The following is a 17,782-nucleotide window of genomic DNA, read 5'->3' as shown; positions in this document are numbered from 1 at the left end:
ACCTTGGTCAGGCTGCTCTTATTACTTAGTTATTCCTTGAGTTGGAGTTGCTATTTTATTTGGCAGCCAGCAACTGAGGGAAGAACATTCCCGATGGTAGCAAACGTTCAAAGCAACATTCAAGAAAGGTTAGATGGAAAAGGCGCTGAGTTGAACGCTGCAGGGAGGGAATTTTCAGACTCTGTAGCCAGTGCCCCATTGGCTGTTGGCCAGGAAGCCACTGGAGCCTAATTATTGCACCTCCAGCCACAAGCCCCTTTTGGCTCCAGCATTACTTCTACAAGCTCAGGTGTTGATGTCATTACCTGTTTTCAGCTAGGGGGTGAATAAAAGACATAAACCTTCCATCTCACTCCATTTTAAAGCCAAAAGGTAAGACCAAGATCTCCTTTCTGCTTAAAATGGATTTTATGCTTCTGTGTCAAAAAAAATTAAGAAGTGGTAGCATAGAAGGCAGAAGCTAAGCATCTTTTCAGCTGCTATCTTGTAGAATCCATACCGAGCCATACTCACGCAGAGAAAGAGCAGGCACGTGAGAGGGTTTATACTCTCAATGGTGCTGGGAAGAACCCTCTCCCCTAAAACCGGCTCCTGCTCCCTCCGTGCTACAGTGACTAGAATCCACCATTAGAGAATATTTGCTTTGGCACTACACTCTCCCCTTAATAGGGTAACACATTAATCTGGTTCTTGGTGGTGGTAGGATTCTCTAGGTTGAGACACAGAGAAAGTGAGGGGCACAGATGACATCAGAGTCTGCCCAGATGCCACATAACCTAAGTATAAAATATCTAGCTGAGATTGTGGTTTAACAGCCATGTAATGAGCACAGCCAGTTCAGGTCAAGGAGAATCGTGATTGATAGGAATAACCTGAAATGGCAGCAACATTGATGGAGTCAAGCCATGATTGCCTATGTGTAAAATAGTCTTTATTCTAATTGATAAAGGAAATGGTGAACATCCGTTATTACGTGGAAATATAAATGGAGGAGGCTGGTTAGATCATTTGAGTTTGTGAAATTTAGGTTATAGAAAGTTAATTTCTCTACTGTAAAACTTGGCTATTCTAATGTGCACAGTGAAGAGGGGTGTAGAATATCCCTTTCCCAAATTTGATCTGAGAACCCTTTTGCCAACAAACATCTTACGGGACTAGTTACAGTGGACATTTGAGGACCTGCTGCTTTATTAATTAAGAGGCCACATAATCTAATAATTTATATGCTTTATGACATAGTTAAATAAAAACTAAACTTAAGCCCCCAAGGCCAATACTTTTTAAAGTGGGCCAGTCTTACCCCTAGCAATCTACAAGACCTTTCCCAGGAGTTAGTTTTAGGGGATCAGTTTTCAGATCCTCCCCTTCCTATTGTACTCTTTCCTAAGATTCATCTGCCCGAGAAAATGCCCTTTTCTCTCCTTACCGAAGAAAACATCTTTCCCCATAGTCAGTCTTACTGTAGAGCATGACTCAAGCTGTAAACATCAAAATACGGTGTTTGGAAAGTGAAAGCCTCTTAACAGGATACAAATCCTTCCGCAATGCTGGTGGTTCCCAATTCTTTGCTTTCAACAAAATTGAAGGAACACCCAAGATTCCTGAGTATTTATTTTAGCACGTAGTTCTGAAGGAGCTGGAAGAATTCAGCTACCCTGCTGTCACATAATTCCTTCTGTTCCCATCTATCTGTGTGAAAGACCATAAATATTTGCATACATAAAATTGAAAAGGGAGAACAGAATTGATACTGTACCTTGACAATTCTAACAAAGATAATATTAATCTATACAGAGATGAAATAATTGGAGGGAGAAGCCTTCTTCAGCTCCTTAAGTGATACATTGCCAATGAAATTTTACTGTGTTTATTTAGTACTTTATTAAAATGTGCACTCTTATTTGTTTATTAAGCTCAGTCCAGAAGAAGTTTAAAATATGTAGAGCCTTATGATGACAGGATATGTAATTTCGTTACAGATATGCAACTAAACAACATAAAAGCCAAGAATAATTGGGCTAAAATTTTGAGGGGGAAGTAGAATAAAAATACAAATTCAGTGAGTAAAAAAGAAAAATGTAGCATTTCCTACCATTAAAAAATTGCCTTGTTTAATTTTTTGAAAGGATGATAGTGGCTACCACCTATTGTACTTAGAGGCACTTGGCTAAGTTTAAAGGGGAATGTAACCGTTTTGCAGCATCTACAACATGCCTGCACTTCGATGCTTTGCAACTATTTAGGATGAAAAATTTTAGACATCAATTTAGAAATGTGTAAGGGCATACACCGGTTCTCAAAATTCACTTAATGAGGTCTCTGAACATAAAATTTTACAATCGCTGATCTAGGGCCACTAAGGATGAGTCATATTTGGAAGTAAGAAGGATGGCTAAAAGGGGCTCTACTTCTTTTAATTTTCAGAAGGAATGTAGCCGAACTTTCTACTTAGGTGACATCTAACTTTTTGGAGACAACCCTAAAAGCTATATTCTTGCCAACAGAAAGCTAATAATTAGATTAAGAAATATGCAGAATTACAAAACTGGCATTTGAAAAATATTCAGTGATTTGTCTCAGGCTTTTCATTCTCAAAATATTTTCTTCTTGAAGAGCCAGCTTCTACAGTGATCCTGTCTCAGAAATGTCCATATTTCTTATTTTTCGATAGGCTTTAAGAAGATGCATTTGTAAACGTGTTTCATCATTAAAGCTTAATTTATTTTTTATATAGTGTGTGTTTGTGTGTACATAGAAGATCGTGTGAATGAGTTACACAAATGTTGGCTGTTGCTAATGTGAAAATTAAACGGCTGTGTCACATTTTTAAAAAATAAAATTTGGTCTCATTGAATACAGCAATCTACCCAGAAGCATTTTGTTGTTATTGTTTTAAAATGCTATTCACTTTTTTTGTTCTCCTAAAAACAAGAAATAGGTCAGTCACAAGATAGGTACAGTTACAATTCTCTTTAAACAATCTGTTTTTCTATCCTTTACTCTTTTCTCTAGGTTACTGGTCTTACTTTCAGCAAAAGCTCACTCTATGTAGAAACCCAAGTTTCTAAAACTAACACGTGACCACTCTGCAATTTGTCAGTCTTTGGAAGAATGCCCTGTGCTAGAGGGGCAATAATGTTACTAAAAACACCTGTATTTCTCGACTAAGTGATAGGGCACAGGAGAGCTGTCAGCCATTGTATTTTCTTGTCATCAAGTCCCGTGTGCAGGAAGCCACACTGTGTATCTTACAACTGTTTTATCCCCAGCCCTCATCCACTGATGACTGGACGAGTCACCCTGGTCCAAAAACGTGAGAACAATCTATGACAAACCCTTGCACTTGAAGGTAAACAGGGAGGAGTAAAAAGCAAAGGAATTAGAACTGATAAAAGGTCATTTTTAAAAAATGGATAAAATCATAACTCTCATAAACATATAAAATTGAACACATGTCCAAAAATTTATTTAACTCCTTTATTAACAAAGGAACCAAGAAAATGTTACAACTGGTTCAAAGGAGAATTCAAAGAACAATACATGTTTAGGCTACCAGCTGTCCTGATTATCTGATTCTACACCTTCCACTGTGAGTAATTCAGATGATTCTTGCCCCTAGAAATGCAAATTGTGTCCAGTGGAAACTCAGTTGATCATTGGCTGTGAGTCAGTACTCACAGTTTTTGCCAATTTTTTATTTATTTATTTATATCTTATTAAGCAAATTCATTTTAGCATCACCAACGGACATGAAATCTGACCCCTACTTACACCACACAAAAATCAAGCCCAGTTAGGGCTTCCCTGGTGGCACAGTGGTTAAGAATTTGCCTGCCAATGCAGGGGACACGGGTTCGATCCCTGGTCCGGGAAGATCCCACATGCCACAGAGCAACTAAGCCCGTGCACCACAACTACTGAGCCTGCACTCTAGAGCCCACGTGCTGCAACTACTGAGCCCGCATGCCTAGACCCCGTGCTCTGCAACAAGAGAAGCCACCGCAATGAGAAGCCTGCGCACCACAACGAAGAGTAGCCCCCGCTCGCCGCAACTGGAGAAAGCCCACGCTTAGCAACGAAGACCCAACGCAGCCAAAAAAAAAAATCAAGCCCAGTTAGATTACAAATCAAAATGGAGAAGATAAAACAGTAACAGTTCCAGAAGGCATTCACAATCTTAGAGAGAAGTTGTTTCAGCAGAACACCAAAAGCACTACCCCTGAAGGAAGACAAAATTAGACTCTGCTAGAGCTCAGAACTGTTGTTTATCAGAACATATAATTAGTAGAATGGAAAGGCAAGCAACAGGGTGGAAGAAGACATTTGCAACAATCTATCTGACAAAGAACCTCAGTCAAAATGTGACTCCATCCCTCTAAGTCAATAAGATAATCCATTAGGGAAAGGTGTATTTCATAAATAAGCACCTCACAAGAGTACATCCAAATGGCTGACAGGCAAATGAAAAGATGCTTACTCATTATCTGTAAGAGAAAATGCAAATTAAGACAATAAGATACCACTAATCGCTTACTGGAGTGGCAAAAACTGAAAAGCCTAACAATACTATCAATTGCTAGCAAGAATGTAGAGTGACTGGTGGTTCTGTAAATTGGTAGCAAATTACATTGTAAAGACGTTTGACTCTCTCTACCGAAGTTAACCACATGCATACCCTATGACCAGTAATTCCACTCCTAAATACAGTTGGCCCTCAGTATCTGCGGGTTCCGCATCCGTGGATCCAAAAAAACTTCAGATAATGTACTATGTTTCCAATCCACACTGGCTGAATCTGCAGGAGCCGAATCCGTGGATAAGGTGGGCCAACTATGAGACTTAAGCATCCTGGGAGTATTGTAACACAGCAGGTCCTGAAACCAGTCCCCCACAGATACTGAGGGACAACTGTATACCTACTAGAAGTGCATACCTGTGCCTCCAAAGGACATGTACAAGACTGTCTGTAGTACTGTGATTCACACTAGGCAAAACCTGAAAGAGTTCTACTGTCCATCTACTGCACAACTGTTAAACTATGTGTCTTTACACAATGGAGCAAATACAGCGACTACAAATCACTGAGCTGTAACAGCATGGATGGATCTCACAACTGTAATTTGAGTGGAGGGAGTTACATACAAAGATAGCAAAGGAAAAAAAATGGAACAACGCAAATTAGTAGGAGGACATGCAGGAAAATGCAGGCTATTTGAAAGATGGAATAGTATATGGAGGTGAAATGGAATGGAACTCAGCACATATACACAACATGGATACATTTAAACAATACAGTTTGAGAAAAGTGAAATGCAGAACCATGCATACCCAGTGATAACATTTATACACATTTAAAAAACTACATGCAAAACAATATTATATATTGCTTGTAACAGACATATGGATAGATAGGTAAATGTATACAAATGGACTGAAAGGAACATCCAAAAGTCAAGACAATGATTGTGTTGGAGGGAAGGCAGTGAGTGAGACAGGAAAAGGTAGTTTTAGCTCTGTTGTGTTTTCTTTTTTAAATATTGGAAGTGCTGCTCTGCTTGGTAGAAATGTAAAAGCAGGCTTGCTTACAAAGAACTTATACCGATCCTCCTCAAACTCTTCCTAAAGAATGAAGAGGAAGGAACACTCCCAAAGACATTCTATGAAGCCACCATCACCCTGATACCAAAACCAAAGACACTACCAAAAAAGAAAATTACAGGCCAATATCTTTGATGAATATAGTGCCCCAAATTCTCAACCAAACATTAGCAAACCGAATCCAACAACATTTAAAAATGTCATACACCAAGACCAAGTTGGATTCATCCCAGGGTCACAAGGATGGTTCAACACACACAAATCAATCAATGTGATACACCACATCAACAAAAGAAAGGACAAAAACCACATGATCATCTCAGTAGATGCAGAAAAAGTATTTGACAAAATTCAACATCCATTTATGATAAAAACTCTTACCAAAGTGGGTATAGAGGGAACAAATCTCAACATAATAAAAGCTTTTCATGACAAACCCACAGCCAATATAATACTTAAAAGCTGAAAGACTTCCTGCTAATATCTGGAACAAGACAAGGATGCCCACTCTCACCACTTCTTTTCAACATAGTATTGGAAGTCCTAGCCACAGCAGTCAGACAAGAAAAAGAAAGAAAAGGTATTCAAATTGGTAGGGAAGAGCTCATATTGTTATTATATGCAAATGACATGATACTATATACAGAAAACCCTAAAGACTCCACACAAATACTACTAGAACTCATAAATTCAGCAAGGTAGAAGGACAAAGATAAACATACAGAAATTGGCTGCATTTCTTTACACTAAAAATGAATTATCAGAAAAGGAATTGTTTGTAAACAAACAATCCCTTTTAAAATTGCATCAAAAAAACAATAAAATACTTAGAGAATAAACCTCACCAACGACGTGAAACATGTATATGCCGAGAAGTATAAAACGTTAATAAAGGAAATTAACGAGGATTCAAAGAAATGAAAGATATCCCGTGCTCTTGGATTAGAAAAATTAATATTTTTAAAATGGCAATACAATCCCAAGTAATCTACAGATTTAATGTGATCCCTATCAAATTACCCATGACATTTTTCACAGAACTAGAAAAAATAATCCTAAAATTTATATGGAACTATAAAAGACCCAGAACTGCCAAAGCAATCCTGAGGAAGTAGAACAAAGCAGGAGGGATAACCCTCCCAGACTTCAGACAATACTATGAAGCTACAGTAATCAAAACAGTGTGATATTGGCACAAAAACAGACATATGGATCCATGGAACAGAATAGGGAGCCCAGAAATAAACACACACACCTACACTCAATTGTTCTTCCACAAAGGAGGCAAGAATATAAAATGACAAGAAGATAGTCTCTGCAGCAAGTGGTGCTGGGAAAGTTGGACAGCTGCATATAAATCAATGAACTTGGAACACACCCTCAAACCATGCACAAAAATAAGCTCAAAAAATGGCTTAAAGACTTACACGTAAGATATGACACCATAAAACTCTTAGAAGAGATCATAAGCAAAACATTCTCTGACATAAATTGTACCAATGTTTTCTTAGGTCCATCTCCCAAGATGAGAAATAAAAACAAAAAATAAACAATGGGACCTAATCAAACTTACAGGCTTTTGCATAGCAAAGGAAACCATGAAAAAAACAAAAAGACAACATATGGAATGGGAGAAAATATTTGCAAATGAGGGGACATGGGCTTAATTTCCAAAATATATAAACAGTTCATACAACTCAACAACAAAAAAAACAAAAAACCCAACTGAAAAATATGCAGAAGACCTTAATAGATATTTCTCCAAAAAAGACACACAGATGACCAGTAGGCACATGAAAAGATGCTCACCATCACTAATTATTAGAGAAATGCAAATCAAAACTACAATGAGGTACCACCTCACATCAGTTAGAATGGTTGTCATTAAAAAGTCTACAAATAACAAATGCTGGAGAGGGTGTGGCAAAAAGGGAACCCTCCTACACTGTTGGTGGCAATGTAAATTGGTACAGCCACTGTGGAGAACAGTATGGAGGTTCCTTAAAAAACTAAAAATAGAACCACCATATGACCCAGCAATTCCACTCCTGGGCATATACCCAGACAAAACTATAATTCAAATAGATACATGCACCCCTATGTTCATAGCAGCGCTATTTACAATAGCCACAACAGGGAAATAACCTAAATGTCCATCGACAGATGAATGGATGAAGATGTAGTACATATATAAAATTGAATATTACTCAGCCATCAAAAAGAATAAAATAATGCCATCTGCAGCAACATGGATGGACCTAGAGATTATCATACTAAACGAAGTAAGTCAGACAGAGAAAAACAAATACCATACAATATCACTTATATGTGGAATCTAAAATACAATGCACACAACCATATCTACGAAACAAAAACAGATTCACAGACATAGAGAACAGACTTGTGGTTGCCAAGGGAGAGGTGGGGAGGGGAAGAAAGGAATGGTAGTTTGGGATTAGCAGATGCAAGCTATTATATACAGTATGGAAAAACAACAACGTCCTACTGTATAGCACAGGGAACTATATTCAATATCCTGTGATGAACCATAATGGAAAAGAATATGAAAAAGAATATATATACATACATATATATATATATATGTATATATATATATATATGTATATATACATATATATATACATATATATATATATATACACACACATACATAACTGAGTCACTTTCCTGTACAGAAAAAATTAACACAATATTGTACATCAACTATACTTAAATAAAATTGAAAAAACAAAAAAGAATTGGCACCTGAACAGTACACTAAATAAAAAAAACTGCTTAAAAAAAAGATGGCAGAGGAGTGAGATGTGGAGATCACCTTCCTCCCCACAAATACATCAGAAATACATCTACATCTGGAACAACTCCTACAGAACACCTACTGGATGTTGGCAGTAGACCTCAGACTTCCCAAAAGGCAAGGAACTCCCCACGTACCTGGGTAGGGCAAAAGAAAAAAGAAAAAACAGAGACAAAAGAATAGGGACGGGACCTGCACCACTGGGAGGGAGCTGTGAAGGAGGAAAATTTGCCACACACTAGGAAGCCCCTTCGTGGGCAGAGATGGCGGTGGCAGGGGGGAAGCTTCGGAGCCACGGAGGAGAGCACAGCCACAGGGGTGCAGAGGGCAAAGCAGAGAGATCCCCGCACAGAGGATCGCTGCTGACCAGCACCTACCAGCCTGAGAGGCTTGTCTGCTCACCCGCCGGGGTGGGTGTGGGCTGGGAGCTGAGGTTCGGGCTTTGGAGGTCAGATCCCAGGGAGAGGAGTGGGGTTGGCTGCATGAACACAGCCTGAAGGCGGCTAGTGCGCCACAGCTAGCCAGGAGGGAGTCCGGGAAAATGTCTGGAACTGCCTAGGAGGGAAGAGACCATTGTTTCGGGGTGTGCGAGGAGAGGGGATTCAAAGCACCGCCTAAATGAGCTCCAGGGATGGGCGCGAGCTGCGGCTATCAGCGCGGACCCCATAGATGGGCATGAGACGCTAACGCTGCTGCTGCCGCCACCAAGAAGCCTGTGTGCAAAGACAGGTCACTATCCACACCTCCCCTCCCGGCAGCCTGTGCAGCCCGCCACTGCCAGGGTCCCGTGATCCAGGGACAACTTCCCCGGGAGAACACACGGTGCGCCTCAGGCTGGTGCAACGTCACGCCGGCCTCTGCTGCCACAGGCTTGCCCCGCATCCGTACCCCTCCCTCCCCCCGGCCTAAGTGAGCCAGAGCCCCCTAATCAGCTGCTCCTTTAACCCCGTCCTGTCTGAGCAAAGAACAGACACCCTCAGGCGACCTACACACAGAGGCGAAGCCGGATCCAAAGCTGAACCCCAGGAGCTGTGCAAACAAAGAAGAGAAAGTGAAATCTCTCCCAGCAGCCTCAGGAGCAGCAGATTAAATCACCACAATGAACTTGATGTACCCTGCATCTGTGAAATAACTGAATAGACAATGAATCATCCCAAAATTGAAACGGTGGACTTTGGGAGCAACGATATATATATTTTTTTCCTTTTTCTCTTTTTGTGAGTGTGTATGTGTATGCTTCTTTGTGTGATTTTGTCTGTATAGCTTTGCTTTTACCATTTGTCCTAGGGTTCTGTCCATCCATTTTGTTTTGTTTTGTTTCTTGTTTTTTTTTTTTTTTTTACTATAGTTAGTTTTTAGAGCTTGTTATCATTGGTGGATTTGCTTTTTGGTTTGGCTGCTCTCCTTTTTTTTTTTCTCTTTTTTATTACTTAAAAACTTTTTTATTTTTAATAACTATATTTTATTTTAATAACGTTCTTTTAATTAATTAATTTATTTATTTATTTTTCTCCTCCCATTTCTTCTGAGCTGTGTGGCTGACAGGGTCTTCGTGCTCTGGCCAGATGTCAGGTCTGTGCCTCTGAGGTGGGAGAACTAAGTTCAGGAGATTGGTCCACCAGTGACCTCCCAGCTACACGTTATATCAAATGGCGAAAGCTGTCCCAGAGATCTCCATCTCAATGCTGAGACCCAGCTCCACTCAACCACCAGCAAGCTACAGTGCTGGACACCCTATGCCAAACAACTAGAAAGACAGGAGCACAACCCACCCATTAAGAGGCTGCCTAAAATCATAATAAGGTCACAGACACCCCAAAACACACCACCGGATGTGGTGCTGTCCACCAGAAAATCAAGATCCAGCCTCATCCACCAGAACACAGGCACCAGTCCCCTCCACCAGGAAGCCTACACAACCCACTGAACCAACCTCAGCCACTGGGGGCAGACACCAAAAACAACGGGAACTACGAACCTGCAGCCTGTGAAAAGGCAGGCTTACTGTGTTAAACACAGTAAGTTAAGCAAACTGAGAAGACAGAGAAACACACAGCAGATGAAGGAGTGAGGTAAAAACCCAACAGACCAAACAAATGAAGAGGAAATAGGCAGTCTACCTGAAAAAGAATTCAGAGTAATGATAGTAAAGATGATCCAAAATCTTGGATACAGAATAGACAAAATACAAGAAATGTTTAACAAGGACCTAGAAGAACTAAAGAGCAAACAAACAATGATGAACAACACAATAAATGAAATTAAAATTTCTCTGGAAGGAATCAATAGCAGAATAACTGAGGCAGAAAAATGGATAAGTGACCTGGAAGATAAAAGAGTGGAAATAGCTACTTCAGAGCAGAATAAAGAAAAAAGAATGAAAAGAATTGAGGACAGTCTCAGAGACCTCTGGGACAACATTAAATGCACCAACATTTGAATTATAGGGGTCCCTAAAGAAGAAGAGAAAAAGAAAGGGACTGAGAAAATATTTGAAGAGATTATACTTGAAAACTTCCCTATATTGGTAAGGAAATACTTAATCAAGTCCAAAAAGCACAGAGAGTCCCATACAGGATAAATCCAAGGAGAAACACACCAAGACACATATTAATCAAACTAGCAAAAATTAAATACAAAGAAAAAATATTAAAAGCAGCAAGGGAAAACAACAAATAACATACAAGGGAATCCCCGTAAGGTTAACAGCTGATCTTTCAGCAGAAACTCTGCAAGCCAGAAGGGACTGGCAGGACATATTCAAAGTGATGAAACGGAAAAAGCTACAACCAAGATTACACTACCCAGCAAGGATCTCATTCAGATTCGATGGAGAAATTAAAACCTTTACAGACAAACAAAAGCTAAGAGAATTCAGCACCACCAAACCAACTTTACAACAAATGCTAAAGAACTTCTCTAGGCAGGAAACACAAGAGAAGGAAAAGACCTCCAATAACAAACCCAAATCAATTAAGAAAATGGTAATAGGAACATACATATCAATAACTACCTTAAATGTAAATGGATTAAATGCTCCCACCAAAAGACACAGACTGGCTGAATGGATACAAAAACAGGACCCGTATATATGCTGTCTACTAGAGACCCACTTCAGACCTAGGGACACACAGACTGAAAGTGAGGGGATGGAAAAAGATATTCCATGCAAATGCAAATCAAAAGAAAGCTGGAGTAGCAATTCTCATATCAGACAAAATAGACGTTAACATAAAGACTATTACAAGAGACAAAGAAGGATACTACATAATGATCAAGGGATCAATCCAAGAAAAAGATATAACAAGGGTAAATATTTATATTTACCCAACCTAGGAGCACCTCAATACATAAGGCAAATGCTAACAGCTGTAAAAGGGGAAATCGACAGTAACACAATCATAGTAGGGGACTTTAACACCCCACTTTCACCAATGGACAGATCATCCAAAATGAAAATAAATAAGGAAACACAAGCTTTAAATGATACATCAAACAAGATGGACTTAATTGATATTTATAGGACATTCCATCCAAAAACAACAGAATACACTTTCTTCTCAAGTGCTCACGGAATATTCTCCAGGATAGATCATATCTTGGGTCAAAAATGAAGCCTTGGTAAATTTAAGAAAATTGAAATCATATCAAGTATCTTTTCCAACCACAACACTATGAGACTAGATATCAATTACAGGAAAAAATCTGTAAAAAATACAAATACATGGAGGCTAAACAACACACTACTTAATAACCAAGAGATCACTGAAGAAATCAAAGAGGAAATCAAAAAATACCTAGAAACAAATGACAATGAAAACACGACTACCCAAAACCTATGGGATGCAGCAAAAGCAGTGCTAAGGAGGAAGTTTAGAGCAATACAATCCTACCTCAAGAAACAAGAAGCATCTCAAATAAACAACCTAACCTTACATCTAAAGCAATTAGAGAAAGAAGAGCAAAAAACCCCCAAAGTTAGCAAAAGGAAAGAAATCATAAAGATCAGATCACAAATAAATGAAAAAGAAATGAAGGAAACAATAGCAAAGATCAATAAAACTAAAAGCTGGTTCTTTGAGAAGATAAACAAAATTGATAAACCATTAGCCAGACTCATCAAGAAAAAATGGGAGAAGACTCAAATCAATAGAATTAGAAATGAAAAAGGAGAAGTAACAACTGACACTGCAGAAATACAAAGGATCATGAGAGATTACTACAAGCAACTATATGCCAATAAAATGGACAACCTGGAAGAAACGGACAAATTCTTAGAAAAGCACAGCCTTCCAAGACTGAACCAGGAAGAAATAGAAAATATAAACAGACCAATCACAAGCACTGACATTGAGACTGTGATTAAAAATCTTCCAACAAACAAAAGCCCAGGACCAGATGGCTTCACAGGCGAATTCTATCAAACATCTAGAGAAGAGCTAACACCTATCCTTCTCAAACTCTTCCAAAATATAGCAGAGGGAGGAACACTCCCAAACTCATTCTATGAGGCCACCATCACCCTGATACCAAAACCAGACAAAGATGTCACAAAGAAAGAAAACTACAGGCCAATATCACTGATGAACATAGATGCAAAAATTCTCAGCAAAATACTAGCAAACAGGATCCAACAGCACATTGAAAGGATCATCCACCATGATCAAGTGGGGTTTATCCCAGGAATGCAAGAATTCTTCAATATATGCAAATCAATCCATGTGATAAAACATATTAACAAATTGAAGGAGAAAAACCATATGATCATCTCAATAGATGCAGAAAAAGCTTTCAACAAAATTCAACACTCATTTATGATAAAAACCCTTCAGAAAGTAGGCATAGAGGGAACTTTCCTCAGCATAATAAAGACCATATATGAAAAACCCACAGCCAACATCGTTCTCAATAGTGGAAAACTGAAACCATTTCCACTAAGATCAGGAACAAGACAAGGTTGCCCACTCTCACCACTATTATTCAACAAAGTTTTGGAAGTTTTTGCCACAGCAATCAGAGAAGAAAAAGAAATAAAAGGAATCCAAATTGGAAAAGAAGTAGTAAAGCTGTCACTGTTTGCAGATGACATGATACTATACACAGAGAATCCTAAAGCTGTTACCAGAAAACTACTAGAGCTAATCAATGAATTTGGTAAAAAGCAGGATAAAAATTAATGCACAGAAATCGCTTGCATTCCTATACACTAATGATGAAAAATCTGAAGGAGAAATGAAGGAAACACTCCCATTTACCATTGCAACAAAAAGAATAAAATACCTAGGCATAAACCTACCTAAGGAGACAAAACACCTGTATGCAGAAAACTATAAGAGACTGATGAAAGAAATTAAAGATGATACAAATAGATGGAGAGATATACCATGTTCTTGGATTGGAAGAATCAACATTGTGAAAATGACTATACTACCCAAAGCAATCTACAGATTCAATGCAATCCCTATCAAACTACCAGTGGCATTTTTCACAGAACTAGAACAAAGAATTTCACAATTTGTATGGAAGCACAAAAGACCCCGAATAGCCAAAGCAATCTTGAGAAAGAAAAACGGAGCTGGAGGAATCAGGCTCCCTGACTTCAGACTGTACTACAAAGCTACAGTAATCAAGACAGTATGGTACTGGCACAAAAACAGAAGTATTGATCAATGGAACAGGATAGAAAGCCCAGAGATAAACCCACACACATATGGTCACCTTATTATTGATAAAGGACACAAGAATATACAACGGAGAAAAGACAGCCTCTTCAGTAAGTGGTGCTGGAAAAACTGGATAGCTACATGTGAAAGAATGAAATTAGAACACTTCCTAACACCATACACAAAAATAAACTCAAAATGGATTAAAGACCTAAATGTAAGGCCAGACACTATCAAACTCTTAGAGGAAAAGATAGGCAGAACACTCAATGACATAAATAACAACAAAATCCTTTTTGACCCACCTCCTAGAGAAATGGAAATAGAAACAAAAGTAAACAAATGGGACCTAATGAAACTTAAAAGCTTTTGCACAGCAAAGGAAACCATAACCAATACAAAAAGCCAACCCTCAGAATGGGCGAAAATATTTGCAAATGAAGCAACTGACAAAGGAAAAATCTCCAAAATTTACAAGCAGCTCATGCAGCTCAATATCAAAAAAACAAAGAACCCAATCCAAAAATGGGGAGAAGACCTAAATAGACATTTCTCCAAAGAAGATGTACAGATAGCCAACAAACACATGAAAGAATGCTCAACATCACTAATCATTAGAGAAATGCAAATCAAAACTGCAATGAGGTATCACCTCACACCAGTCAGAATGGCCATCATCAAAAAATCTGCAAACATAAGATGTGACAAAGTGAGAGAGTGGCATGGACATATATAAACTACCAAACGTAAAACAGATAGCTAGTGGGAAGCAACCGCATAGCACAGGGAGATCAGCTCTGTGCTTTGTGACCACCTAGACGGGTGGGATAGGGAGGGAGGGACATGCAAGAGGGAAGAGATATGGGAACATATATATATGTATAACTGATTCACTTTGTTATAAAGCAGAAACTAACACACCATTGTAAAGCAATTATACTCCAATAAAGATGTTAAAAAAAAATCCTAACAGTGACTGTGAGAAGAATATTCTATTTTATTCCCATTTTGCAGATGAGGAAACTAAGCCTCAGTTTATCTAAGGTCTCAAATAAGCAGTAAGCAGGGCTAAAAAAAAAAAAAAGTCTGCAAACAATAAATGTTGGAGAGGGTGTGGAGAAAAGGGAATCCTCCTGCACTGTTGGTGGGAATGTAAATTGATACAGCCACTATGGAGAACAGTATGGAGGTTCCTTAAAAAACTAAAAATAGAACTACCATACGACCCAGCAATCCCACTACAGGGCATATACCCTGAGAAAACCATAATTCAAAAAGAGTCATGTACTACAATGTTCACTGCAGCTCTGTTTACAATAGCCAGGATATGGAAGCAACCTGAGTGTCCATCGACAGATGAATGGATAAAGAAGATATGGCATATATACACAATGGAGTATTACTCAGCCATAAAAAGAAACGAAATTGAGTTATTTGTAGTGAGGTGGATGGACCTAGAGTCTGTCATACAGAGTGAATTAAGTCAGAAAGAGAAAAACAAATACTGTATGCTAACACATATATATGGAATCTAAAAAAAAGAAAAAAAAGGTTATGAAGAACCTAGGGGCAGGACAGGAATAAAGATGCAGACGGAGAGAATGGACTTGAGGACACGGGGAGGGGGCAGGGTAAGCTGGGACGAAGTGAGAGAGTGGCATGGACATATATACACTACCAAATGTAAAATAGCTAGCTAGTGGGAAGCAGCCGCATAGCACAGGGAGATCAGTTTGGTGTTTTGTGACCACCTAGAAGGGTGGGATAGGGAGGGTGGGAGGGAGACGCAAGAGGGAGGGGATATGGGGATATATGTATATGTATAGCTGATTCACTTTGTTGTAAAGCAGAAACTAACACACCATTGTAAAGCAATTATACTCCAATAAAGATGTTTAAATAAATATATAAAATAAAGTATCCATCACACACACACACACACACACACACACACAAAAGCAGCATTGCTCTACCAAAAGTGTGTACTGGCATGCTCACTCTTTCTCGTCCATAGGTGACCACCGAAACTGAAGAATATATAACAATGGAAAATAAAGGCGGAAGAAGGAGAGGTTCGGGGCGGGGGGGCGGGGGTGGAGATCAGAGGGAGGAAGAGAGACTGAGGGAGACAGACTAAAAGAAACAGTTATTATTAGCAGTAATAATTCTGGGGAATGAGAAGATGCCGTTATATTATCTTTTCATTTTTCCTATTTTTTAAAATTTTATTTTCAAAAAAAATAGAAAGGAAGGAAGAAAAAAGTTATATAAAAAGATGAACCCGGCAAAGTTGAATAAAAACTAAGCTGGTGTAGCACTGTTAAATCAGACAAATTACAATGCAAGGTAGGTACCACTAAGGACAACATTTTACATTGATAACAAGAACATTGCCCCAAACTGTTATAGGCACAAACGTTTATGCTTTTCACAGCAGAGCTCTGAAGAGCAGAAAGCAGATTGGGAGAGAAAATCAACAAGTTCCTAATTACAGTGAGGGACAGAGTTCTCTCCCAGAAATCTATAGCTTAAGGAGACAAAATAAAGACAGAGCCTCTGAGTAATGCAAGTCACAGTTTGATCAAGTGCACACACATGCTTCTACAAACACACTGAACTTTGTACACAGATGATACTTGTTTCGTCCAAGCACAGCACATTTATAAATGCTGACTGGACACCAAGCCACAGGGGCTGGGGATTGGGAGAGGAAGAACTATTTTAATTGCTCCAATACAAGTCCAAATTCACTGCCACAAGAAGTCACAAAGTAAAGATATCCCCCCAAAGTCCTTACACTTGAAAACTTTAAAACCTATTTCTAAAATATTTTTAGGTTAAAGGGAAAGGACAAAACTTCTGCTCAAAAAAAAAAAAAAAAAAAAATTAAACCTTTAAGTGTGTTTATTCCAAAACAAGAATAAGTGAAAATAAATGAGCTAAACTTTAAACTTAGAAGCTAGGAAAAAACCTCAAAAGTAAAAAATGAAATTAATATAAAAGAAATTCAAGATGCAGAGAAACTACAATCTAATAAAACTGATAAAATGGACCTTTTAAAAAGACTAAAATAATAAATAAAATAGATAAATTAAAGAAAAAAGCAAAGAAAGTGCAAATGAACAGTACTAGGAGAGAAAAAAGAGCATGCATAACTATACAGATTTAAAAAGAAAGGAAAAGACTATACTCAACTCTATTAATATAATAAACATTTGGGAGCCTAGACAAACTAGGCAATATTATATTAAAATAAAAACGATTAGATGTCCAAGAATCACTAGAAGCTAGACCAATCCAGTTACAATGAGAGAAAAAACAGTGGCCAAAGACCTGCCCTCCAGGGGTCATCAACTCCATATGATTTTTTTGGACAACTTCTACCAAACTTTAACACAAAAGAATATTTGAAAAACCATGTTAAACAATAGATACCATGAGGTGTACCTACTTAAATTTCTAAGTGTACACTATTGTTAACAATGAGCACAGTGGTGTGCAGCAGGTCTCTAGAAATTTTGCATCTTGCATGGCAAACTTCTTTTTTTTTTTAATTTATTTTTGGCTGGGTTGGGTCTTTGTCCCTGCACATGGGCCTTTTCTAGTTGTGGCGAGTGGGAGCTACTCTTTGTTGCGGTGTGCGGGCTTCTCATTGCAGTGGCTTCTCTTGTTGCGGAGCACGGGCTCTAGGCATGCGGGCTTC

Source organism: Eschrichtius robustus, chromosome 19 (genome assembly GCF_028021215.1).
Source record: "Eschrichtius robustus isolate mEscRob2 chromosome 19, mEscRob2.pri, whole genome shotgun sequence".
NCBI lineage: Eukaryota > Metazoa > Chordata > Mammalia > Artiodactyla > Eschrichtiidae > Eschrichtius > Eschrichtius robustus.
Note: the sequence above shows the minus strand (reverse complement) of the source record.